The sequence below is a fragment of the Ambystoma mexicanum genome, chromosome 1p (genome assembly GCF_040938575.1).
Source record: "Ambystoma mexicanum isolate Mex_15411 chromosome 1p, UKY_AmexF1_1, whole genome shotgun sequence".
NCBI lineage: Eukaryota > Metazoa > Chordata > Amphibia > Caudata > Ambystomatidae > Ambystoma > Ambystoma mexicanum.
In genome coordinates this window covers 1,014,371,161-1,014,396,721 of record NC_090921.1, presented here as the reverse complement: position 1 = coordinate 1,014,396,721, position 25,561 = coordinate 1,014,371,161, and the positions used below count along the sequence as shown (strand labels likewise).

At 49.1% G+C, this 25,561-nt stretch overlaps 1 protein-coding gene across 7 annotated transcripts in view; it reads left to right on the top strand.

Moving 5' to 3' along the window:
* Positions 1–25,561, top strand: part of GFOD2 (Gfo/Idh/MocA-like oxidoreductase domain containing 2) — a 233,597-nt gene that overhangs the window by 100,058 nt on the left and 107,978 nt on the right. For 2 of the 7 annotated variants that reach the window (XM_069655193.1, XM_069655227.1), the window contains one exon: positions 2,999–3,156. The exons of 4 other annotated variants lie outside the window; for them this stretch is intronic. The gene's annotated coding sequence lies outside the window, so the exon portion shown is untranslated. Of the gene's footprint in view, positions 1–2,998; positions 3,174–25,561 lie in introns of all 7 variants that reach the window. One more of the 7 variants, XM_069655200.1, reaches the window with a different exon arrangement.

Sequence of the window (25,561 nt, the reverse complement as noted above, 5' to 3'; positions counted from 1 at the left end):
TCCTTCCATGGTCCTCTTAAGATTATTCCCTTTAACTGTAGAAATTGGAAGATTGAAAGCTTCCCAATATTTAGGGCATTTTCGAGATCAGTGACTGAGATAAATGTCCCTTCCTTCCAGTGTTGGCCTACCCTCTCTAAGCCAACTTCGAACCATGTTTGGAACCGTGCATGATCCGGGATTTTCTCTTATTCCCGGTGCCCAAATGTGGGTCAATGGGGATGGCCATGTCTGATGTGTCGCATTTCCGGAGTTTCCTTCCAAATTTCCTAAATAGCACCTATTATTGGGTGTTCCCGTATTCTGCGTGTCAGTTTACCTTTTGGGACCCAGAGCCATTCGAAAGAGTGACTGGAGCGAAGTGGTAATTATCGAGGGCTAGCCATTGTAAGTGTGTGTGGTTTCTGAGATGTAGAATTAGTACTCTAAGTTGTGTTGCCATATAGTATTTCTCAAGATCAGGTAAACCCACTCCTCCCTTTTCCTTGGGCAGCGTCAGTACGTCATACGCAATTCTTGGTTTCTTCCCTTGCCAAAGGAAGTGCAGGATGGCCTTTTTGACTTCATTGAAGTATGATTTGGGGATTCTAATGGATAGCATTTGGAAGGGGTATAGAAATCGTGGAAGACATACCATTTTAATTGCGTTGACTCTCCTTATCCATGAGACCGTTAGGCTTTGCCACTTCTCTAAGTCTGCACAAAACTTTTCAAGCAATTGTGGGAAGTTAGCATCATAAAAGGCACCCAAGTGATTGACCAGATTGATCCCCAAGTACTTCATTGTGGGCCCGCTGATGGTTAATCCCAGGGTCGAGTAATTCTCTTTGTCATTCTGGGTGGGTTCGTGAAGTGGGAACAGAATGGATTTGCTCTTGTTAATTTTGAGGCCAGAGAGAAGGCCATATTGTTCAATCGGTTGTATCGCTCTGGGGATGGATTGTAATGGGTTTGTGATATATAATAAGAGATCATCAGCGTATAATGCTAGTTTATATTCCTGTCCATTGACCGAGATCCCCTTGACGGACCAATCTGCTCTAATTTTTTGTGCCAGTATTTCAAGTGATAGGGCAAAGAGAATGGCAGATAGGCGGCAGCCTTGTCTCTTTACTCTATTTAGGGGGAACCATCTAGACAAATCAGAGTTGTCGGACACCGAGGCTTTGGGAGATGTATAAATTGCCTTCACTCCTCATCTGAATCCCTCCCCGAGTCCCACCTTACTTAAGACTGCTTCCAAGAACCCTCACTTTACCCTATCGAATGCTTTCTCTGTGTTGATGGAGAGGAGGACTGATTCCTCCCTTCTCCCTTCTCTTCTGTGATTCATTTATCAGGTGTAGGGTCTTTCGCATGGTGTCCGAACGTTGCCGACCTATTATAAATCCCACTTGGTCTGGGTGTATGAGTCGAGGCATATATATCTCTAAGCGCGCTGCCAATATTTTGGCATATATCTTGGCGTCTATGTTGAGCAATGAGATCGGTCGGTACGAGCCACAATGTTTGGGGTCCTTTCCTGCTTTTGGTATTACTGAAATTAGGGCCTCGGAGAACGAGTTGGGAGCTTCACCGGAGTCAAGGGTGTTGTTAAAAAGCTTTAACAACAGGGGTAGCAATGGGGACAGAAATGCCTTGTAGAAACCGGCTGTGAAGCCGTCGTTTCCAGGGGCCTTTCCCAATGGTAGTCTCTTTACCGCTGCCTCAATTTCCTCTCCGGTGATTGGGGCATCAATTATGTCCGCCTCGTCGTCTGTCACGACAGGCATCGTAATCTCGGACAGGTAGGTATCTATATCTAAACTATTCTGTTTCGCTTCTGAGTCATATAGATGTTGGAAAAATTGGGCAAATACTTCTGGGATGTCCGTTTCTTTTGCGCTCTGGGAGTTCTCTGGGCTGTTTTGTATAGCTGTGACCCATCTTTCTTACCTTTGCCCGCAAAGTCTGCTCGCCAATAAGGCATCAGCTTTATCTCCTTTCTCATAATATTTTTGCTTGAGAAGCTGTAGGTTCTTGACGACTTGGGCTTCCTCGAGGAGACAGAGTTCCTCTCTTTTCTGTCTAGATAAAAGGATCTGCTCTTCTCTTCCCTCTGTAGCTGTTCGGGCTGCCCAATCTAGGTCTGCTATCGCTCCTCTCTGTTTCTTTTCTATCAGGGACCTTTCTCTTTTTTTTGTTTGCGCCTTCCCTTATCAATACCCCCTGCCAGGTCGATTTCCCTGCACCCCAGACAGTTTTGATGGGTACTACTCCATCATCATTCACCTTAATGTATTCCTCTATTTCAGAAATATAGCCAACCAGAAAAATATTTGGAGTGCTCTGCATCTGTCCAACACAGAGTTGATTTTATGCGATTACGCTTTAATTTATGGCCTACCAATCAAATACAGTTTAGGCGAAAAATAATGGTGTTAACAACTTGTCGTTTTTGCAGAATTAGGGGTGAAATAGAAATCCTGAAACACCTGTTAACAAAATCTAAAAAACTAGATAACCTGCGCATACAGTTTCTTGGTAAACCTCTAATCCTCTTTAGAGAACTGTCGACTGATCACATGTGGGAAATGATATTCTCAGGTCTGTTGGTTTCTGTTCGAATTGGAACTGTTAATTTCTTGAGAGCTCTAAAACTTGATGACCTCTGTATTCAAGTTCACACATGTCTCATTTCTGATTGTTGAATTATGCACCGCTAGAAGATGTATCTTAATACTTTACTGTAAATGGTCTTTACTGATCAGATTTTTTTTCTAGCTGATATTTTGTTGCGTTCCTTGATTCTAAGTTAGATGTTGTTTCTTTATCTCCTTTTCTTTTTTTACAAATATTATTAGGTTTTAAAATTTTAATTATGAGTTCAGACCATTTATTTTTATAATCATCAGAAAGTAATGAATTTCATATTTGTTGATGTGTGATAAATGAAATTGTAAAAGTTGATTTATTCAGCTAAAAACAATAAATAAAAAAAAAAATTCCTCTATTTCAGTCGTCATCTCTGCATGAAAGACGGAGTCTTTCCATAATGACTCGTTGCAGCGTCATTTCGTCCCTCTGCGTGGAAGTGCACCCAATTCCAGCTCTGTGGAGACCATGTCATGATCTGACCAAGTAATTGGTTCGATTTTCGAGCGTGCCGTTACTGCCGTGAGTTCTTCCGAAATGTAAATATAATCAATTTGTGTGTATGTACCATGAGGTGCGGAATAGAAAGTGTATCCCTTAGTGTCTGGGTGTAGGGCATGCCAGGTACTCGTAGTCTATGGGTCTGTATCATTCTCGTTACCTCCTTTCTATCAGCATCGGCTGGTTCTGAAGGGCAAGGGGCTGCCGATTGTCTGACTTTTAGTGTCGGCCCATAAGTTGAAGTCTCCTGCAACAATAAGATGACCTTCAGCCTCTAGCATTATTTTTGATAGTGCGTGTTGTATGAATCTGGCTTGGCCAACGTTTGGGGCACAGAGCGTTGCTAATGTGATTTTAAGGCCTCTTGTGGTACCCACCCGCAACATGGCCCTCCCCTCTACATCCTTCCAGATCTTTGAGACTTTGAAATCAATACCCTTTCTGATTAATATTCCCTCACCTGCTCTCTTCAGAGTTCCAGATCCCGAATATTCTGAATCCAGTCTGGGCGGTATCCACTCCTCTGGCATACTTCGTCTCTTGCATGTAAAGTATATCTATGCCTGAGCTCCTCAATTCTCTTACCACCATGGACCTTTTTGTGGGGGAGTTAAGCCCTTTGACTTTGAGCGAGCAGATTCTCGTGTGTGTACCCTCAGTCTTATTGGCAGGTACCGCCATCACCCATCTAGAGGTTGTCGCACACTTATTCGGGACTTTATGAAATCTGTGTCAACTGTGTAGTTGCATAAATTGGCTCTCGTATGACCGTGCATCACTGTATACCTCCTCCCCTTTCGAACCCCGCACCCCCTCTCATCCTCCTCCCCTGTGCAGCATCCGATCCATCTGGGTTAATCACACCCAGTCAGCCTCGGACCACCAGTGAGGACCATACCTCGTTGGTCCAATCGTTTATCACCTTTTAATAAACAATGAGCCTCTGCCAACTCCCCCACCCCCCTTGCCCCAACTCAGAGCATTCGATATCGCTAAATACTCTTGCAGTGCAGCATTATTTTCAGCTTTGATCATCGTCAAATTGCTCCAAGCTTCATGTGGGAGAGCAGTAATTCCAGAGATAATCACCAGGTGCCCACATTGTTCAGAACTACTTTGACGACTTTAGTGTCTCGTGAAGAGTTCAATGTTCCATGTCAGAAGAGGCATTTCTCTGTCTAAATTTTCAGGATCCAGGGATTTTCTGTCGCCTTGGGCCTTTGATCTTCTATTCTCTGTCTCTGTTTCGATTGCCCTCGGAAACGGAGGGGCCCTCCTGTTCGCCAAGTATTTCCGATATGCAGCTGTTAATATCTCTTTCAGATTTCAGTTTAATTGTGGTCCATTCCCATTCAAAGGTCAGCGAGAAAGGGTAGCCCCATCGATAACTAATTGCTTTGTCTTTCAAGAATCTAGACAGTGGAAGGCATTTTCTTCTAATTGCCAGGGTGAGGGAGGAGAGGTCCTGATAGATGGCGACCCTGGCCGTGCCCATGGAGATCTGGGTGGTATTCCTCGCTTTTTCTGAGATTCAAGCCTTGTCTGCATAATTGTGAAATCGGGCTAGTATCGTCCTGGGTCCTCCCGCGATGCCTCCTTCTCGATGAATGAATGCGGTCAAGTTTATGTTCATCAACAGAGTTGTCAACAAACATTAGTTTAAGGATTGTGTGTAGGGTTCTCTTTAAATCTTGTTCTGTTTCACCTTCTTTTTCCGGTACACCAAAAACGCGAATGTTATTGCGTTGTTCGCGATTTTCCAGGTCATCGACCTTCAGCCGGAATTCTTCCTCCCTCATATCAATATCGGTGAGTCTAGTGTCCATTTGTGTTTTGAGTGTAGATAATGAGGTTTGATTATGTTCTACTTCCTCAAGTCTTATGTCTGCCCGCATGCTCTTCATTTCAGAAAGCGGGTCCGCAACATCGGATTTAGTAGCGGCGGCTTCAGGCCCTGAGGTTGCCATTTCACTATTGGGAGGTTGAATGTTTGGGACACACGTTGTGGTGTAAATCTGTAAGATGCAGGATTTTCTTTGGTGGTCATAAGCTCAGGGTGCGGGGTGAATGAGGCTGCAGTGTTTCAAATGGCGCATAGGAGTGTCAGTGTCTGGAACACTGTAGCGTTCACTTATGTAGGTATCGTTGTTTCACTCGCTGTTTTCTCCGTCGAGGTGAAATCTCGCAATGCTCCTAGATTGTCTGTCTTCTTCGCCCAGTCCCCTGTAATCCATGCAAGGGGCGTGAGGTTCAGCTGGCCCCAGAGTGATTCCAGGAATTAGGGATTCTGCTTTTTATTATTCCTCGTGCCAAGAACTTTCGCTTTCTCCAGGTCCGTACTTGTACCCTCTTTTTCATCCCCAACAGTTCTTTGCTCTCATGGAGTCTCTCCGCTGAATCAGGGTGGATCTCACTCTTAAGTCCCACTCGCCTCCTGGGTCGTGTTTATGGAGGGGGCTCAGATTATCTACAGTGACTTAGATGGCAAATGGAGGGTACCGTTATTGCATCTGTCTGATTTCTAAGTGTGAACAAGTGGAGGACCTGTCTTTTGTCAAGTTCCGGCGTGGGTATATACTTCTGTGGCTTGTGGCCGGTCTTTCTGCCTGGGGATGGTTCCCCACTTGGAGAGGCCAAGTACAGGGTCCTTTCTGAGTTGCTGTTCTCCTTTGTGTTTTCTGCTCTCATTGTGAAAGCGGACGTTGTTCGCCGCTTCTCTCCTTTGCTTCGAGTGTCAGGCGAGCGTGTTCGACCGGCAGGGGAGGGCGTACGCTCCTAGGATGTTCCTGCGTGTGTGTTTATGGAGTCGGTAAAGGCTCCGGGTGTGTGCCCCTCCAGTGAACAATGCATGGGAGATTCCGTCACAGTGGTGAGGGAAAGATCCCTTTTCTAGCTGCTTATCTTCCTCAGTCCATGCCCAGGACAGCGGGGCGCCAGAGATCCGCACCGCGGCACCCTCCGCAATACGTGCTCCCGCTGGGTACAGTGTATGACGCAGGTATCACGCTGTGGAGATCCGAGAGGGTCTGTAGGGGTTTGCCAGTGGGGAGAGCCCCAGGGACTTGACCACCGTTGGGGGGGGGGGGGGAATGGTGGGGGGGTTACACGCGGCCCCATGCGTCCTGAGGCCGGACCTCACCTATTCACCCAACTGGGTCGCTCCAGCTGCTCCATACACCTCTGATGTCGCCAGGGGTTCCCTGGTTCCTGCTGGGTCCCTGGTATGCAAGAAACTTCCGGACCTCCTCCTCTGCTTTCGCTGGATTGGGCACCTCTCAGGTTCCAACGGCCTCTCTCCGGACCGAGTAGTGCCGAAATATGCCTCCAATGTGGCGCAGCTGCTTGTAACACTCGGAGGTGTCGTTTGGAAATTGATGGCAGATTTTTTCCCGGATGGTGGGGGGAGGTGGGGCCTCTTGGATCTCAGTATCACCGAGTATTAATAGTGGGGGGGGCCATTAGCGGGGCTCAGACAGCTTTCCGGACCTTGGGAGCGGAGCTCATGTGGAGGCAGACCTCAGCCACGCGCCCCCTGGTGGCCAGTGTCAACCTTCCTTTTGATATCGGAGGATGTATGACAACCAGGTAGGTATGTCTGTTTTTCCCTCTCTAATACAATCCCTGTCATCCCCCTCCCCAACTAAACAAGGTGACTGAGAGGGGACTGGGTTACCTAGTTCTGGGGTCAGCTTTTGGGGCGCAGGGTTTAGAGATGTTGTGGCATCGTCTACAGCCAAACGCTCACATCTGTTAGTGACCACAATTCCCGGGGGGTAGAGAAAAGAATCCCTTTTTCTGGGGGATTTAAATTGGTAGTCATGTCATTCTTTGTGCTTTGACCTTACAGTTGGCTGGCTCTTAGGTGCAATTCTACAGGAATGCTATAGTTATTTCCCCCCAATTTGATAACTATTTTTGCTAATTTCACCTATATCCCTTAGTACTGTAGGGGCATGTAGGGGTTATCGGGACCATCTACTCATGAATGATTCATTATTTCAGCTTTGGCTATAGACTGTAGGGGATTTTATGGGGCATAATTTAGCTGTTGCCATCTGCCATACACTTTACAGAATTAGTGGCTCCCGGAATGTCTAGATATATTAGGAGAGTTTCCATCTTCTGGATAAGTACATTAGCTTCATCTATACATTTGGCTAACAGGGTGGAATGCTTTACCGCCTTGGTTGCTTGCGAGTACTTGGTTGCTTTTCTTTTTGCCATTGCGTGAGAATGCGCGGTAGGCCGCTAAAGTGCTGGTGTGTAGTGCAAAGGTGCAACAAGTGTGTATAGCGGTTGTACTAAACGACTAACCACACAGAAAAATAAATATTATAGAGGCCGTTTTACGAGGGCCCTGGGACGTTGACATCTGTTCTAGCCCTTGGAACAGGTGCTTAACGCTATTAGCTCCCTGGGTTGCCAATCTGGTAACCCAGGGTGCTGAGAGCAGTGTATTTTCTTTCTATGAATGGGATGCCTTGCGGCGTCCTATTCATGGAAAGAAAATACGCAAAATACGCACATAAGATGCCTGCCACAGAACTGGAAGGCTCCTCTCCCATTTCCATGGCGGCTGGCAAAGGGAGATGGAACGAAGCGGCGGCAGAACGAAGGGGGCATCACCGCCACCACAATCGGGTAAGTGGGGCTGGAGTGTGGGCTTGGGGTTACATTAAAAATGAAGGGAAGGGAGGGTGATGAGAAGGCACTGCACAGTGGGGAAGCAACCAGTGGGTTCCACGAAATGCAGGCTTAGAGCAGTAATTCAAGGCCGCGATCCAAGGAACCTGATTGGCTGCTCCCCCCAACCTGAGTGCTAATACGAGTTAATGAATTCTCTTGTTCAAAAAATCCATAAAACCAAACCTATGCAGTTATACAACTATAGTGCAGGTCTGCTATTAAAACCTATTGATTAGATAAAACCACACTGCAATTAATCATAAAGAACCATGAAAGTATTTTAGAAAGGGTACCAAATTGTTTTCTAGTACCACATACTGTTTGGAGTGAGTACACCAGAGGGGGCACCCTTAGTCAGTCACCCCCCCTCCCCGTGCCGCCTCTTTCACCAGTCATGGTTTGGTCCACACAGGGTATGCCTGACCGAGTGAGGGGCTGCCTTAGTCCTTCACCGTGAAGTAAGGTCTACGATATGAGCGAAATAAAAGCACAATTGTGTGCTTGTTGGGGTTTGTGGAGCTGCCTTCTAAATGGGTAAAACTCCTCCTCCGGCGTCCCTCTTTCTTCCTAGCTCTGTTTTTCCTTACAAAGCTTGGTTAAAATACAAAACTTCGAAACAGAGGGCGTGGCTTGGCGCTGAGGTCGATGGCTGCCTGATTCTGCTGCTCTGTCCCACCTGGCCCAATATCAGCATTTTCTTTCACTTACCAGTGCCTTTTTCCTCAGCTTTTCCTTCTCTGGACCGTCGCTTGATGTGGATTGCCTCCCACTGGAGGGTCGCAGCTCCTACGTGTATCTTCTTGCAACGCTTCTTTGACCATGGTTGGCAAGCGTCTGCTGCTCCCGACAACGGCCACCTCACATGAGGTAATCTCCGGCGTTGTTCAGGGCGCGGTGGGCTTGCTCGGGTCCTGTTGGCCCTTTTTTGAACTCGTCAGCGCCTCTTCTGGCATCCTTTGGAATATTACACCTGCTATTCTGCTTGAACGACACGTTTAAGTTAAGCTTGTTTCGACAATATGTTTCCTAATGGATTTATTTTCTCTGCTTTTTCATTGAACGCTGCCTTCTACATTTTATAATGCACACTTTCCCAGTAAAGTACCTTGTCCATTACAAGATATAAACCTGCAACACAGAGGGCTAGCTTTCTTACACTTTGGGTAATTTATGATTATTTAAATTATTTTGGGAAAGGTTATCTGGCATCGCTTATCCTTGTGTATTGGTTGCTGTGCATACTTTTATACGTATACCATATCGTGTTTGACATCACCTTGGTTTATTCTCCCTCTGTTGTTTTGTCCTGGCACTCGGTCATCACCTATAAGAATGTTCTGTTGTTCTTGGCACTCGACGCTGTTCTGAGTACTTTTGGCACACTTTCCTTGCTTACTGGGTCCTTTGCCTTACTATATTATATCCGATACCATGGCCTCTGGCAAGAGCAACCAAAAAACGCCAGCTATCATTAAGGAACCAACCCCTTCCTCGGCCAATCTCAAAAGGCCAAAAGGTGACTCGCCTCCCCCGCTCTCCATTGCTGACCCTGCTATTGATACCATTTTACAGGAAGCCCTTCTTTGAAACTACTAATTAGAAATTACAGCAACTGGATGATAGATGGAAGGGGTTTGAAGATGGAATGGAGAGAAGGGTTGGTTTTGTTAAGGATGTTTCTCCAAAGGTTCTGCTGCTAGAAAAGACGGTCAAGGATCTCGAGAAACCTAATGAGGAATTGCAAAATAGGAGTAGATGCAATAATCTGCGTTTGTCTGGCTTGCCAGAGGGATGTGAGGGATCTGACCCCATTACGTTCCTATAAAAGATGCTGCCTGCCCTGCTCTACCTAGCACCAAATTCAACATTTAACATCCAGCGCGCCCATCGCATTGGACCACTAAGAAATCCCACTTCCTCTCACCACTCTCCTCGTATGCTCATATTCTATTTACTTGAATATACGCAGCTTCAACTTATTATATCTAAGGTCAAGGAGAAGAACTCTGAGTTGGCATGGAAGTAAGCTTCATTTCGAATGGATTGTGTCCTCCCATGTATTCCTTATCTTTGATATTTCCTAATATCCAGCTTGCTGCTTCGGAAAGATTTTTTCCCCCAGTGGAGGGCGCTGTGCGTCGATGCCTGTCGAGTCGATGTCCCTCAGAGGTGTCCGTGCCAATGTCATCACAGGTATAAGTAGCGCACGCAGCGTCCGTTGCTCAGTTCCGTTTTTCCGCTTTACAGCTTCGGTAACGCAACATTCGGTTCCGTGATCCATCGAATTTCTTTGATTTTTTTTTTCCTGTGAAAATTTCTACCAGTTTTGACCAGATGGCCTCCTCATTGGATCTGTCTACGCCTCAGTCTGGTTTAAGAAAAAAAAAATGCAGCGACTGTGGGGCTAAGATGTCGATGACGGATCCACATAGGGTCTGTCTGGGGTGCCCTGGGGCAGAGCATCCGTGTTCCGAATGCGACGAGTACATGTCAAAGATTGGCAATGCCTTGAGGGAGCACAGAGGGAAGTTGGAGAGAGGTAAGCCTTAGAAATCCATTATCCCGTCCAAACGCATGTCTTCCGACGAGTCGAGGCCGTCGTCTCCTCGTCATAAAAAACACTCCCGATCACGCTCTAGAAGCGTATCACATCATTCTTCCTCTTGGAAACATGGCAAGAAAAGGCGCCATAGGTCACCATCCACCACATCTTCCAGTTCATCAGAGAGGGTCATTTGTCCCTTGAAACACAGTACCCCGGCACAGTGGGAGGAATTCCGTAAAAGTATGTTAAAGGTGTTTGAGAACGCGGCCTTGCCCCACTCGAAGACACCTGGAGGCGTTACCCCAGGAGAAACACCTGGGAAACACAGGAGCTGTGAGTCCTTGACCTCAGCTGGGGAAACACTCGAGGGCTTAAAAAAAACCTTGAGTCGAGAGAAAGCCTCTGTGACGCACAAGAAGTAGTCACTATTGACCCATATGGCAAAGCTAAAGAGTGCCTCATCGACGCCCCCATCGAAGGAGAATCCATCGACGCCTCGCGTGTCGACCTCCTTGATGTCGTCCAAGACAATACCTTTGACGCTTTCGTCAAAGACGTCAACATTGCTGTCGATGCCATCGACGACTTCGAAGCCGTTGACGTCATCGTGGACGATTTCGACAAGTTCTGCCCCAATAATGACATCTATAGCACCTTCTTCTACATTTGAGAAAAATTACACACCACAACCTCGTTCAGATTATTTCAAAACACTCCCCTCAATCTATGAGGATGCAGAATCATCTGAAGAGGGAAGGCATTTTGGTCTGAAATATGGGACACCACCTGTTCCAGAAGAACTGGTGTCAGAAGAATTTAGAATGAAACATCTGCAGGACTCCCTGCATGAGGTAAGTGGAATTGACACTTCCCCGGAAGTTGAATTCAGTAGACCTGACCCAGGAGATTATGCTGAAAGCAATTATAGAATGCTTATGATGAATGACAGAGTACTTGTGGTGGTCTAGACCCACACCTGTTTTCGAGCAGGATGACCTAATCGATATACTCGACAAAGGACCCCAGGAAGACCCCATTGTACCATTTCACAACGCTTTACATAAAAGGATATCTTCCAATTGCGAAACACCTGAGGTTATCCCTGCAGTTAACAAAAGATTAACAGCTAAATATAGAGCATCAGCTTCAGATCCTCTATATCTTTCAAAGCACCCAACGCCAGAAAGCCTGGTAGTACAGACTGCAACTTCTTCTGGCAAGCAAAATGCATATCCCACAAGACTGTGATGACAAGAAATAAGATGCCATAGCAAAGAAGGTTTTCTCGGCCGGTAGCATGGTGTTAAAAGTCTGCTAATGCGCATGCACGCTGGCTAGGTTTACACACAGCCTTTGGGATTGTATTTCGATTGCAGCTGACCATATCTCCGAGGGGGAGGATGGGGACGGTTTCTTGAACCTTATCAAGGATGGAAACAACGCTATGTGCGAATCCCGCCAGACCAGCCCGACTCTGTTGACAGTATCAGCAGAGCCATGGCAGCTAGTACAGTAATCCGCAAATTTGCATGGTTGCAGAAATCAGAATTTGCCACAGACATACAGTCCAGACTTCTCGTGCCCTTTGACGGCACACATCTATTTGGGAGTAAGGCTGATGAGTTTGGAGAAGCTGCAAACTTCCAAGGCAGCAGCCAAATCCCTTGGAGCTGCGAAAAGGCAAACTCCAAACCACCCCACAGGTGCGCCCTGGAGGGGTAGGTCCTTTCACTATTTTTGGCCTCATGGCAGCCTGCATTTTTCTGGTGCCAGAGGCTCGCGTGAGAATGACATCTCTTCAGTGGGCTCTCAGGACCCAATGGTCACAGTTCTCGGGAAGGATGTCAGATCTCCTACACATCCCAAACAGTCTCACTGGACCTTCAGTGGTGGGCCTGTCAGGAAAACCTCTTGAAAGGAGAACCTTTTTGGCAACCATGGCCGGAGATAACCGTAGTGACGGATGCCTCAGTCATGGGGTGGGGAGCTCATACCAACGATCTGCCATCTGTACGGGGAAAGAATGTCCTGATAATGTCGGACAACCCAGTGGCCATGTACTACCTCAACAAGAGAGGTGGTCTAGGGTCACTACCACTGTCCAGAGAGGCAATGCAGCTCTGGTTTTGGGCAATACAAGAAGGAATCTCTGTCGGCAGTGCATCTAGCCGGAGAGAACAACACGACGGTGGATGCTCTGAGCAGGCAGAGTGCAGTCTTCCACGAGTGGGAACTAGCTCATGAAGTCCTACAAGAGATCTTCACCCTTTGGAGAACCCCTCAAGTGGATCTGTTCACAACCAATGCCAACAGGAAGTGCGAACTGTACTGCTCCTGGAAATTTCCCCCCGAGAGGATCTCTAGGGGACTTGTTCGTGGTGGACTGTGAATTTCCACTCTTCTGTGGGTTTGCTCCAGTCCCCGTCATTCCTCATGTAATAAGGAGTATCGGGAAAACCATGATCCTAATTGCCCCAGATTGGGCCAGGATAACGTGGTACCCAGACCTTCTAGACATGTCCATCTGTCCTCCAATTCGTCTTCCACAAAGAGAGGATCTTCTCTCGCGAGAGGAGGGTCAGGTTCTCCATCTGGATATCAGGACTCTCAGCCTTCATGCATGGTTTCTGAGAGGCTGCGATGCAAGGACTGGGACCTCCCGGATGACGTAATGAAGGCCAGCAACCAAATCCTTATACCGCTACCGCTGGAACAAGTTCTGCAGCTGGTGTAGAGATAAGAATGTTGACCCTTTTTCCTGCAATACACCAATGGTGTTTTCTGTTGCACTTAGCAAATCTCCGACTCCAGATTGGTACGATCAAAGGTTACCTAGCAGCGCTTTCCATTTTCATGCGTACTGCTGAGGAAGCCTCCTATTTTAAAATACCTTTGTTAATACAACTTTTGAGTGCCCCCGTGGGATCTAAATTTGGTCTTACCCATTATAATGGGTACTCCTTTTTGAACCTCTTCATTCGTGCCCATTAAAACTTCTTACCCTCAAAACAGTCTTTTTAGTGGCAATAATATCTGCCCGAAGAGTGAGTGAGCTACAGGCTTTGTCGTGCAAGTCTCCTCACACTGTCTTTCACAAGGACAGTGTAGTATTAAGGTGAAGCCTAACTTCCTTCCCCAGGTGGTATCTGAGTTCCACATCACTCAGAAAATGAGTAACATTGACTTCTTTTTACCCTCCTCCACATCAGGGGAAAGAGGAAGAAAGGCTGCCCAGACTTGATCCAAAGCATGCCTTGAGTTTCTACATTAGCAGACTAGCTAAGCTAATACAAACTGACCAATTATTTGTGGGTCACACAGGCCATAGATTGGGCCTAGCCATCACCAAACAAACATCTCTAGGTGGATCATTTTAACAATTGTAGAATGCTACAAATTGGCCGGTAAAGGCCCTCCAGAACACAAGGGCCCGTTCAACCACGGGTATTGCAGCTTCGTCGGCTCTTCAAAGAGTTCCAATAAAGGATATTTGTGCGGCTGCCACATGGTCGTCTGCGCACACCTTTACAAAATACAATACTCTGGATTCCTCCACTAGCCAAGAATCTAAATTTGGAAAGGCAGGACTACACTCTGTGCATGTTTAATTACTCTAATTTTACTCCCTCCTCCTGACTTTATTACTGTTTTCGGTGAGTATCAAAGATAGGGAATACGTTGGAGGACACAATCCATCCGAAGAACAAGTTACTTAACCCTGGTAACGTTCTTTAGACTGGATGTTCTTCCCACGTATTCCTTATCGCCCCTCCCATCCTACCCGCAGTAAAACTTCCCTTGTGGTTAGTCTGCGCTTCCTCAAGAGTAGTAACAGTCTAACTCAAGACATTGCTTCACTTCAAAATGGAACTGAGCAACAGACGCTGCACGTGCTACTTATACCTGTGATGACGTCGATATCGGCACAGAGGCCTCGGAGGGACATCGACTTGACAGGCATCGACGCACAGCGTCCTCTACTGAGAATTTTATTTTTTCCGAAGAAGCAAGCTGGATATTAAGGAATATCAAAGATAAGGAATACGTGGGAGGAAGATCCAGTTGAAAGAACGTTACCAGGGGTAAGTAACTTGTTCATCTCACAACATGTAGCTAAGATCACCGCCAAACACAGGAAAGAATTCTTGTCTCTCCATCCAGTGCTTAAACAGCTTAAAATGTGTTATGGACTATAGCATCCCTGCTCCTTCAAGGTTGCGCCTGGGGGAAGAACCACGATTTTTGATGATCCAGCCGACCGGAAGTCTTTTATTCGCTCCATCAAAACTGAAGGCATGGACACGTTGCTACCTTTTAAATGCCTCTCCTGGAACTTAATGTTCCGTTGCTTTTGGGTATTCTTTCACTCGCTCTATTTAATACTGTCATCAGTTTTTGTGCTGTAATATTGGTGGGATGGACACAGATGTGGCATCCCTCTCCTTTTGTGGATCTTTTTTGTGGTCTTTTGTCTGTTTTTTGCTAGCTCTGTAGGTGCCACCTTCTCCTGTTGCTCTTTCTTTTCCTTTTTTATTCCCCCACCTTCCAGTCTGACAGTGCTGTATGTTTTTTATGCATTCTCCTGCCAGGTTCAGTGATTTTCTTCTCATTTTTTTGTTCACAGAATGCAGTCTATGGTCCGATTTCCCCTCCCTATCCCTCCGCCCTCTTGTGTCTTCCTGGCATGTTTGGGCCCTGTGTTCTCCGTTGTATTTCATTGATTCAACTTGTTAATGTATTGCACACATTATTGTGGTTTGATAGTTTTTTTGATTGCTTACTGGTTCATATGCTGCTCTTTTCTCATTTAATGTGTTGGTATGGTCTTTAAATGCAGATCTTGGAACATCAAGGGATGCAATAATCAAATTAAAAGACACAAGATCATCTCTCACCTCAACAAACTCTAGCCCTCTGTAGCTTGTATACACGAGAGACACCTTTCAACTGGAAGGCCATGAAAGTTAAATCCTTTTGGATCAAAGATGTTATTGCAAGCCCTGTAGTGGATAAGAAAAATTGGGTTGCAATATATATTAGCAAAAAGCTATCATTTAAAATCCTGGGTCAGGATGCGGACGATAGGCATGGGTCAAACCTTTGATTGGCGCTATCCTACCTGATCCGGAATAGTGGGACTCCATGAAGCAAATTATTCTTAACTCAGGCCTCAGAAATCTTATGTGGGTACTGGATCTCTTTTTAGATGGGAAATCTTAAGTGTATGTTCAAAATCTCCAAGACCCATAAATACTTTTTGTGTTGTCTTATTGAAACCGGCCTGGTTGATACATGGAGACTCTCTCACCCGACTCAGTTAGAATATACCTTTCACTCACCTCCCCATGACACTCTCTAGCCTGGACTATATCTTCTCATCTAAACCTCTTACGGGTACCATTATTATTTTTTTAAAATACATTTTATTGATTTTTAAAACAAACAAAACATAACCATCACACCGACATTTTCGGTTACAAGCTTTGTATCATACATTTGCATATTATGTATTACTGTCTTCCCCCCTACCACCACTTTTACCTGAGCTTCCACCTCAGTTCCTCGGATTTCTCTTCTCTTGGGGTTAATCCCCTTTGCTGTTCTCGGACGTGTCGTATTCACTGGATTTGACATGGGATGGTCCCGACGATGTGGCTACCATTTGTCTCCATGCTATCAGAGGTCCCACTTCATCATCCTCCCCTCTGCTGGCTGCCTCGTACCATACTACTGTCGCAGCATCTGCCCATTTCAGGTGATCATTCCACCATACCTCTAATCTGGGTCTATGAGTTGCTTTCCAGCCCATGGCTATTCTCCTTTTGGCTGGAATGTAGGCCAGGTCCTTGAGTTTGCAAACATGTTTCAGGTTGCGTGGTCTGGTAAATCCCCCCCATCATGCATGCCCATAGGGATTCCACATCTAGCTTAAATCCTTTCCAGATAGTCGTAGCTTGACTCCCTCCCAGAATGTTCCCACCTCCTGGCACGCCCAGAGCATATGGATCATCCCGGCATCCACCTCCCCACACTTGTGGCATTTTTGTACTTCTGTACTCCCTAATCTGGCGATCTGTTGGGGGGTCATGTATGCTCTATGACTGACATATAGCTGAATCTGCTGCAGCCTCACATTCCTAGGCACCTTTTTATATCTCTGGGCTCTTTCCCACTGCCAGTCTTGCATAGGTTCTCCCGCTTCCTCCTCCCAGTCCCATCTCAATTGAAGCAACTCCTTACCCACTCTAGACATCACCAGTTCATAGATCCGGGATATTTCGTGCCCTCCCTCCGAGATATCGTACATCGTTTTTATGACAGTGTCCGGTTGTTCTGCTAGTGCTATTTCGGACCACATTTCCTTCACCCGTTTAATTATTCTTGTGTATGTGATATATTGCCCGTATGTACCCCAGTTTCGTCCACTATCATTTGGAAGTCCAGTGCCTTCCCCTCTTGCCATGTATCTCCCAAGGTTGCTATGCCTACCGGCTTCCAGTGTTTGCGGATCTCTTTCCTCAGTCGCTCATCCGCCCCGCGAGTGGTGCCTGCGGGAGCATGGGGTCGGGTTTCCCACAGCTCGGCACGCTTTGCGCCATTCCTTCCAGCCTAGTTCCAGCAACCTCGATCGCCCATGCAGCTCTGGTTTGGGTAGCCATATCAGTTCTTTTAGGAAATAAGGGTCGCATTCACCTCTCAGCAATCTAGATTCTGCTGTTTTGTCTTCTGGCAGCCACCTAGCGACATATTGTAGCTGCCCTGCCAAGTGGTATATCTCAAAGTTCGGCAGGTTCAGCCCCCTTTCGCATACGTATTCTGTAATTTCCATAGGGCTACTATGTTTCTGGAGTTGCGCCACAGGAAACCTCTACATAAACACTTATTTATTTATTTTTTTTAAAGCGCTTGGGCAACATGTATGGGATATTTGCAAAGAAGTGTAGTAGCCAGGCAGGACCACCATCTTGAGCAAGGCCGCCCTTCCCACCATGGCTAGGGGGAGCTTTGCCCAGAACCCCATGCTGTTCTTGATACCTTCCACTGCCCTCTCTGTGTTATATTTGTGCTTGTCTACGATCGTGTTATATATATTAATCCCCAGGTATCTGAATGTTCTGGTCTGCCAGGCTATCTGCAAAATAGGTACATTCTCCTGTGGGATTCCTCTGTACCTCCCCAGGGGGAACATGCATGCTTTTTTGGGGTTCACCGCTATGCCTGAAAGTGTCGCCTAGCGATCCATCACCTCCAAGATATAGTGCAAGTTTTCCTCTGGGTACCGCAGGTATAGCAGCATATCATCCGCATACAATGATATCACGTGTGGTCCCCCCCTTAGTGTAGACCCCTATTTCTTCGTACTGCTGTCTCAAACAGATCGCTAATGGTTCTAGTGGAAGGATATACCGCATCAGGGACCATGGACAGCCCTGTCTCATGCCTCTGCTGAGTTGCCATTTATCTGAAATTATTGCTCCCATTTTGACTCTGGCTGTTGGGGAGCTATGCACCATTTTCACCCACCGCAGGTACCCTGGTCCCTCCTGTATTCTTTAAAGGCCGCCATCATCCAAGGCCACCTTATGGAGTCGAAGGCTTTCACTGCATCTAACGAGACTATTGCTATTTCACTTGGGTCGCCCTCTGCCTGTTCTATGATATGGTAGAAACTCCTGTGGTTATCGGATATGCTTCTACCTGGGACATATCCGGTTTGATCGGGGTGTATGAGTTTGTTTATTGCCCTCTTCAGTCGGTTCGCCAGCGCAGCCGTAATAATTTTACTATCCTGGTTTAGCATGGATAAGGGTCTGTACGACCCACATTCTGTGCTTGGTTTGTTAGGTTTGAGAAGCGGAATAATTACCGCCTCCCTCAGTGATTCCGGCAGTCTCCCTTTCTCAAAGGCCTCGTTTAGCATTGCCAATAGCCGGGGGGAGAACTTCTTGTCTATACGTTTTATAGAATTCACTGGGGAGCCCGTCTGTCCCTGGGGCTTTGCTCGTGGGCAGATGTATTACCACTGTCTCTAATTCCTCTATTGTGATTGGGGCATCCAGGTTCTCCCTGTCTTCCTCATTCAATTTAGATAATTCTAGTGTCTCCTGAGTGTCCTGCTCTGCAGTCTCCCCTGCATCTTCATAGAGGTGTTTGTAGAATCTAAGGAATCCCTTGTTCACTCTCTCCTGGGTGTTCCAGACTTGGCCCTCTTCTCCCGTTATCTCCCTAATTGCTGATCTTGGTGTCTCGTTCTTGTATAGCCATGCAAGCAGCCTCCCCGGTTTGTCCCCCCCCCGCATGTTGTCTTTCGATGTATTTTTTATAATTCAGATTACATAGCCTCTCCCAAAGCCCACCACAAGCCTGTTGTAATTGCCGCACCTGTTTGGCTTCTTCCTGTGAGGTGCCCCCTTTTCCTAATTACTTCTAGTTTCTTTTCTGTCTCCTGTAACTCTTGCTCTATACCCCCTTGGAGCCCTCTAGATTTGGATATGGCCGCCCCTCTCACTACCACTTTAAAGGCCTCCCATAGGGTTCCCTCTGACTCCACGCTTACTGTGTTATTTTCAAAATACCCAATTATCTCCTCCCTCAGGTCCTCTCGGAATGCAGTATCCTTCAATGCCTCGGCCGTAAGCCTCCATGTTGGGATCCTGGCTCTGGGGGTGCTGATGTCGCCACGCCAGGACCAGAGGGGAGTGGTCCGGATATATTCTCGCCTTATATTCTGAGCCCGTCATTTCCCCAACAATTTCCGGAGTAGCGAACATGTAGTCCAGTCTTGTGTACAAGTTGTGTGGGGCAGCATAGTGGGAGTAGTGCCTATCATTCGGGTGTTGCTGCCTCCATATGTCTTCCAGCCCGAAGTCTCTCAGCAGGGCTTATAGCTTTTTCACTGCAGGGGTGGGCTTATCTAATTTTGTATCTCACCTGTCCATTTTGGGGTTCAGCGTGCAATTAAAGTCCCCACCCCATATAACCGCACCTCCTATGTGGGGGCTGATTTTACTATATAATGTCTTAAAATAGGCCACTGTGTCTTGGTTAGGGGCGTATGTGTTTATAATGCACAGTGCTCTGTTCTCTAACAGCCCCTGCATCACTACCATCCTCCCGTCTGGCTCCACCATGGCCTGTAGCATCTGGGAAGGGCACATGTGGCGCCACCGAAATGATTACCTCTCTGGCATATGCCGAGTATGTTGCTCCTATGGTGGTCCCTCTCCACAGGTTTCCTGGCGGTGGCCTCCTTGTTAAGGCTCTGTGCGCTCTTTCCCCTGCAAATCCTTGGGTGAGCCCCCCCCCCCTCCTATTTCTTGCAGCAACATCGTCTCAACATAGTCCGTTGGGTTTGACCCCTCTGCACCTTCTGGTAGTCCCACGATACGTATGTTCTCCAGCATGGGGTCTGGCATGGATTCATATGCTCATGAATATTCCCCGTCATCAGGCTGGGAATCCTCGGTAAAGAAAAAATCAGTTTCAGTTTCGTTTCTGAACTGTCTTTCTCCTAATAACCAATCACTGGTATCTGGGTCATACTGCCCCCAGCCAATGACTGCCCTCTACCTGAGCCCCTCCTCTGGCAGCCATCTTAACATTTTTACCGCACGTTCAAGTGTTGGGAGTCCTCATGCTGTAGCTCTCAAGCTTTTACTGCGTTTTGCGAATTTTCTAAGAGATTCCATCAAATTTTTCGGTCAATCTAGCCTCAAGCTCCACCGTTTCTACTTCCTATCAATGGGGACCCGTTTCGGATTCTCAAATGCTGTCGAGTTTCACTTCTCGGAGGCTTCCGGAAGTTCTTTGAGGCCTACCCCACGTGGACATGGCCCAAGAAAAAGGAAACACGACGCCCAGACCCAAGCTTTTCAGGAGCTGCCCTGGATGTGGACTGCAGAATGTCTTCAAGGAAGATGAACATTCTTGATGTCTCTACCAGTGATCGAAGTGAGCGGGAGCGGTTGGGAGCGGTAATCCTCTACTTTTTTAAATTAAGTTTTACAGTTCCTATACTTTTATTTAAAAAGAAACCGTTCCGGAACGGTTGTGTTTTAAAATAACAGTGTAGGAAGAAGTTGAAACTTGCACTTTCAATGCAGAGCACTGAACATTCCCTTAAACAGCAGGCACATATGTTTGGAGGATTGTATTGTGTGTGGGAGGGGGCAGGGTAATGGGGTTTACGAGGAGCAGGGCGGGCTAGCAGGGAACATAGTTCCACTACTTTTTTTCTTACACTTCGACCACTGGTCTCTACTGCCTTCATGAAGACAAAACGCACATGGAGAAGGACTGTGCATTTTGTAAGTACATGTCCGAGTCGACAATGAGGGATCGTCGTGCCCGCTTCACCAACTGGCTGGAGGGGAAGAGCCAGCAGCGGGTGAGAAAAAGAAGTCGTCGGAGCGGCCTTCTAAGTCCTTTGAGGGCACCCCGGCGACGGGGGCCCAACAAAAGGCTAAGCACCGCGAGTGCCGAACGGTCGGGGCTCCTCGGCTGCCAGGCAGGGCGCAACTTCACCGACGCCATCGACCACGAGCCAACCCTCTGGCTCGGGGAAGAGGAAAGCGGAGAACCCGGGTAAGCTTCAGGAGAAGCCCCGGTCGATCCCGACGACAGCCGAGGGGGGAGCGAGGCGGTGACCCTCCACTTAAGGTGAAGGCCTCAGGCACCTCCAAGGTCGTGAAGGCCTTGATTCACCCGCCTAAGGCCTCTATCGAGGGAGTTGTGGCAGCCCTGGCGAACCCTGTGGAGGCTACCCCAGTGGAGGCGACCTCTGGGCCTAGAGTTTCCCTGCCACCGTGGAGGGAATCTTCTTTCCAGCCCATCGATAAGACCCCTGTGAAAGCCCCGGTGGGAAAAGAGGGGGGGCCCGGTGGCCATCAAGGACACGGATACAGCCTCTCAAGAAGAACTGGCTGGAGTCGTAAATGTCCTGAGCAGGAGGTTCGAAGAGGTCCGGTCCCACGGGAAGGATCCCGAGGAGGCGGACCAGGAAAGCAATCGTAGTGGAGACGAGGCGCACGTGGAGGCAGAGGATTCCACTCCCCAACCGTCGCAGCCGGGCCCTGGGCCACAAGACAACTCGGGTGCGATCTTGATGGCGATCCAGGCCTTGTGTTCGGAGATAAGGACAAGGTTGCCCTTACCACCAACGGATGACCCAGTGGAGCCTGGACCGTCGGAAAGCCCTCCAAGCAAACAGAGGAGAAATCATCCACCCCCTCCTTTCCAGCCTTCTCTGCCCGCACAGCCTTCTTCCCCTTCCCCCGAGCCGAGGGACGATATAGGAAAAGAGACAGCCACGACGGGGATGGATGACGACGGCGGTGACGACGGGTTGGACCTTCCATCACCACCTCCTCGGGCCTCCCCTCCCGACGAAATTGGCTCCTTCCACACCATGATCTCCAGGGCATCTGAGCTCTTCCAGCTCTGCCCATTGGAAGAGAAGAAGGAAGGCTTCCTCTATCAATGACGGGAGGCCAAAAGGAAGACAATCCTCTCGGTCCCGTTACTCGATGACATCTGGGACGAGGGGCTGTTGCTCCTGTAGAACCCATCCACGGCCCCTGCCAAGAGAGACCGTTACGAGAAGAAGTACCGGGTCCCAGATTCCGCCCCCATGTGCCTTAGGGCGCAACCTACCCCGGACTCGGTTGTCTCCGCGGCAGCCTAGATGAAAGTGAAATTGGACGCCATGGGACGACGGGTCATCTCGTTGGCAGCGACTACCATCAAAGCGGTCAACGCCCTCGCGATCGTGGCCTGCTACGACAGGGAGCTATGGTTCAAGATCGCTCCTCTTCTGGATTTCCTCCCGGACGACAAGAGGGCTGAGGCCCTAGAGATCCTACAGGAGGGAGAGGTGGCGTCGGACCACGCCATAACGGTGGCCACGGACATTGCAGACACCGGCTTCTGCCAGATGGGCAACAGCGTTTGCCTTCGCCGACATGGCTGGCTCAAGGCAACTGATTTCCGTCAAGACGTACAGACCAGGGTCCTATACATGCCCTTCGACGGGAACAACCTGTTTGGCAAGGCAGTGGACGAAATCGCTGCAAGCCATCAAGGCCGACACGGAGAAGGCTCGTGCCTTAGGTGTTCTTCAGCAATGACGGCAGCCCTTTCGGGGCTCCAGAGGCAAGCAAGGTGCCTCCAAGGGATTTGGCGGCAGCTCCTCCACATATCGCCAGGCGGCTTGCTCCTCGTCGCAGGAGGCCTACAGGGGACGTGGCAAGCAAGGAGGATCTCATCTTCGTCGCCATGGAGGCCAGGGCGGCAAGGCCGCTGCCAAGCAGGATTGAACCGGCCGTCGGGTACGGCCCCCACCTGAGCACCCCTGTGGGAGGCCGGCTGGTGAACTTTGTCAGCGAGTCCACCTCCACCGACCGCTGGGTGCTGGATGCTATGGCCCGCGGGCACACACTGGAATTTCTAAGAAAGTGTCCCTGTATTTCACCAGTGGCCAGAAAGGAAAACCACGTCCCACAACTACTACTGGAGGTACGAGCGATGTTTAAGAAGGGAGCCATCGAACTCGTCCCAAAGAGGCTCCGGAATATACTCTCGGTACTTCCTCGTAAGGAAAAAGACCGGCGGTTGGCGACCCATCCTGGACTTTCGTCGTCTAAACAAGTACATCAGGTCTCAGAAGTTCCAGATGGTTACCCTCCAGCACGTGCTGGGACAACTGGAGGAAGGTGACTTCCTATCGTCGCTGGACTTGGAGGACGCGATTCGTAGTCCAAGGACGGCAGTACCAGTTCAAGGCCCTTCCCTTCGGACTGAAGTCGGCACCCAGGGTGGTTCACCAAGTGCCTAGCACCAGTGGCGGCGCGGCTGCGCCTGCAAGGGGTCCAAGTCTACCTTTATCTGGACGACTGGCTCATCCGAGCGGAGTCCAGGGAACTCGCCAACGAGCACACAAGGAAGACTGTCCAACTGCTCACGGATCTAGGATTTTTCGATCAACTTCACAAAATCCCACCTGGTACCGTTGCTGGAAGCCAAGCTCGATACAGTAGCGCGACTAGTGTCTCCGTCGGAGGAGAGGACAAAGGCCATCCTAGGCAAGGTGCAACGGCTGTCGACCATGGACTTGGCCAAGGTGAGGTCCGTCAAGTCCCTGCTCGGCATGATGTCCTCCTGCATTTACCTTGTGTGCCTTTGCAGACTACGGATGCGACCACTGCAGGAATTCCTCGACGCCCGTTGGATGCAAGCGACGGGCAACTTCGAAGACAAGATCTCGCTCAACGAGACCTTTCGATGAGCGATCCGATGCAGGGGCACCCGCACACATCTGACGGCGGGTATGGATTTCCAGACCCCGGCCCATCAGACGGTGACGACGGACGCCTCCCTGGAGGGATGGGGGGCTCACTCCGGAGATCTCCACGCAAGAAGCCTTTGGCGACCGGAGGAGAGGTCACTTCACATCAACGTCCTGGAGCTCCGAGCTGTGTTCTGGGCCCTCAAGTCATTCCTTCCGTCCCTCAAGGGCAAGGTGGTGAGGATCTTAGCCGACAAAACCACGACAATGTTTTAAATCCGGAAGCAGGGAGGCATCAGATCCCCAGCCCTATCCAAGGAGGCCCAGGATCTGTGGCATTGGGCCGTAGCCCAAGGGATGTTTCTGGTACCCTTCTACCTGGCAGGAATAAAAAACACCATCACTGACACACTCAGCAGGGAGTTGCGCTCGTGCCACGAGTGGGAACTGCGGCAGCATCAAGTGGACATCCTTTTCCGACGATGTTCGCGACAGCGGCAAACGCCAAGTGCCAGAGGTTCACCAGCAGGATTCCCCAGCCGGGGAGCATGGGCGATGCCTTCTCGTTTCCCCTGGGACGGCTTGTTCCTATATGCATTCCCTCCGTTGCCGTTGCTACTGCGACTCATCAACCAACTCAAACGGTCCCGGTGCAGGATGATCCTCGTCGCACCGGCGTGGCCGAGGCAGATCTGTTTCCCGGACCTTCTGGACATGTCAGCGTCTGCCCCAGTCAAACTGCCGACTGACGCGGATCTCCTCGTCAGAGAAGGAGGCTCTGTCCTCCACCACGATCCGGCATCCCTGAACTTGCAGGACTGGCTCCTGCAGCGCTAGAGTTTGGAGGGTACGATAGCCCAGCGGACTGCAAGGAGGTGCTGCAAAGGCCAGGGCGCCCTCGACTCTCAAGTGTTAAGGACACAAATGGAAGAGGTTCTCTGGTGCCGTGCACAGAAGATTAACCCTATGCGGATTACGGCCCCCTCAGGTGCTGCCGTACCTACTGTCGCTGGCCAAGGCGGGGCTGGTTCACGCCTCCATCAAGATCCATCTAGCGGCGATTTCCCGCTACTCCAAGACCCTGGGCGATCATCTCTCTGGTCGCATCGCCTGGTGAAGGAGTTTATGAAGGGACTGTTCCGGTCATTCCCGCTGGTGAAGGGCTCCGGCCCTGGCGTGGGAGCTCAGTGGTGCTGTCCAGGCTCATGGGTCTGCCATTCCAGCCACTGCATTCGGCACCGTTGAAGTTCCTGTCGTGGAAGACGGCGTTGCTTGTGGCCATCACCTCCGCACGACGAGTCTGAGATCCAGGCCCTCTCCTGTAAACCTCCATACTTGACTTTTCACGATACGAGGGTGGTGCTGAGGACGCACCTCTCCTTCATACCCAAGGTCCCGTCGGACTTCCATCTCAACGAGCCCTTGGTGCTACCTGTTTTCTTCCTGTCACCTTCGTCGCCGGCTGAGAGGACTTTGCACTCGCTGGATGTAGCTAGAGCGCTGAAGTTCTACGTGGACCGCACGAAGAGTTTTCGGATGACATCACAGTTTGTGAACTTTGGTACTGTGAACCAAGGGAAGGCCCTCTCGAAGGCTTCAATTTCCAGATGGCTCTCCGGCTGCATCATGCACTGTCACCGGTTGGCAAACCGACCGTTGCCCGGCCGTCCGAGAGCCCATTCGACCAGAGCGATCGCTGCTACCACAGCGTTCCTATCTGGCGTGCCCCTGCTAGACATCTGCAGGGCTGCTACGTGGAAGTCGACTCACACCTTCACGAGATTCTACTGCGTCGACCGGGATTCCAGGTAGGAGTCCAGAGTCAGCCAGGCAGTGCTGCGCAACCTGTTGGCCTGAAGGTGGGCCTTGTGAGGAGGTAAGAGATGCTTAATGTTGAGTTGATGAAATGCTTA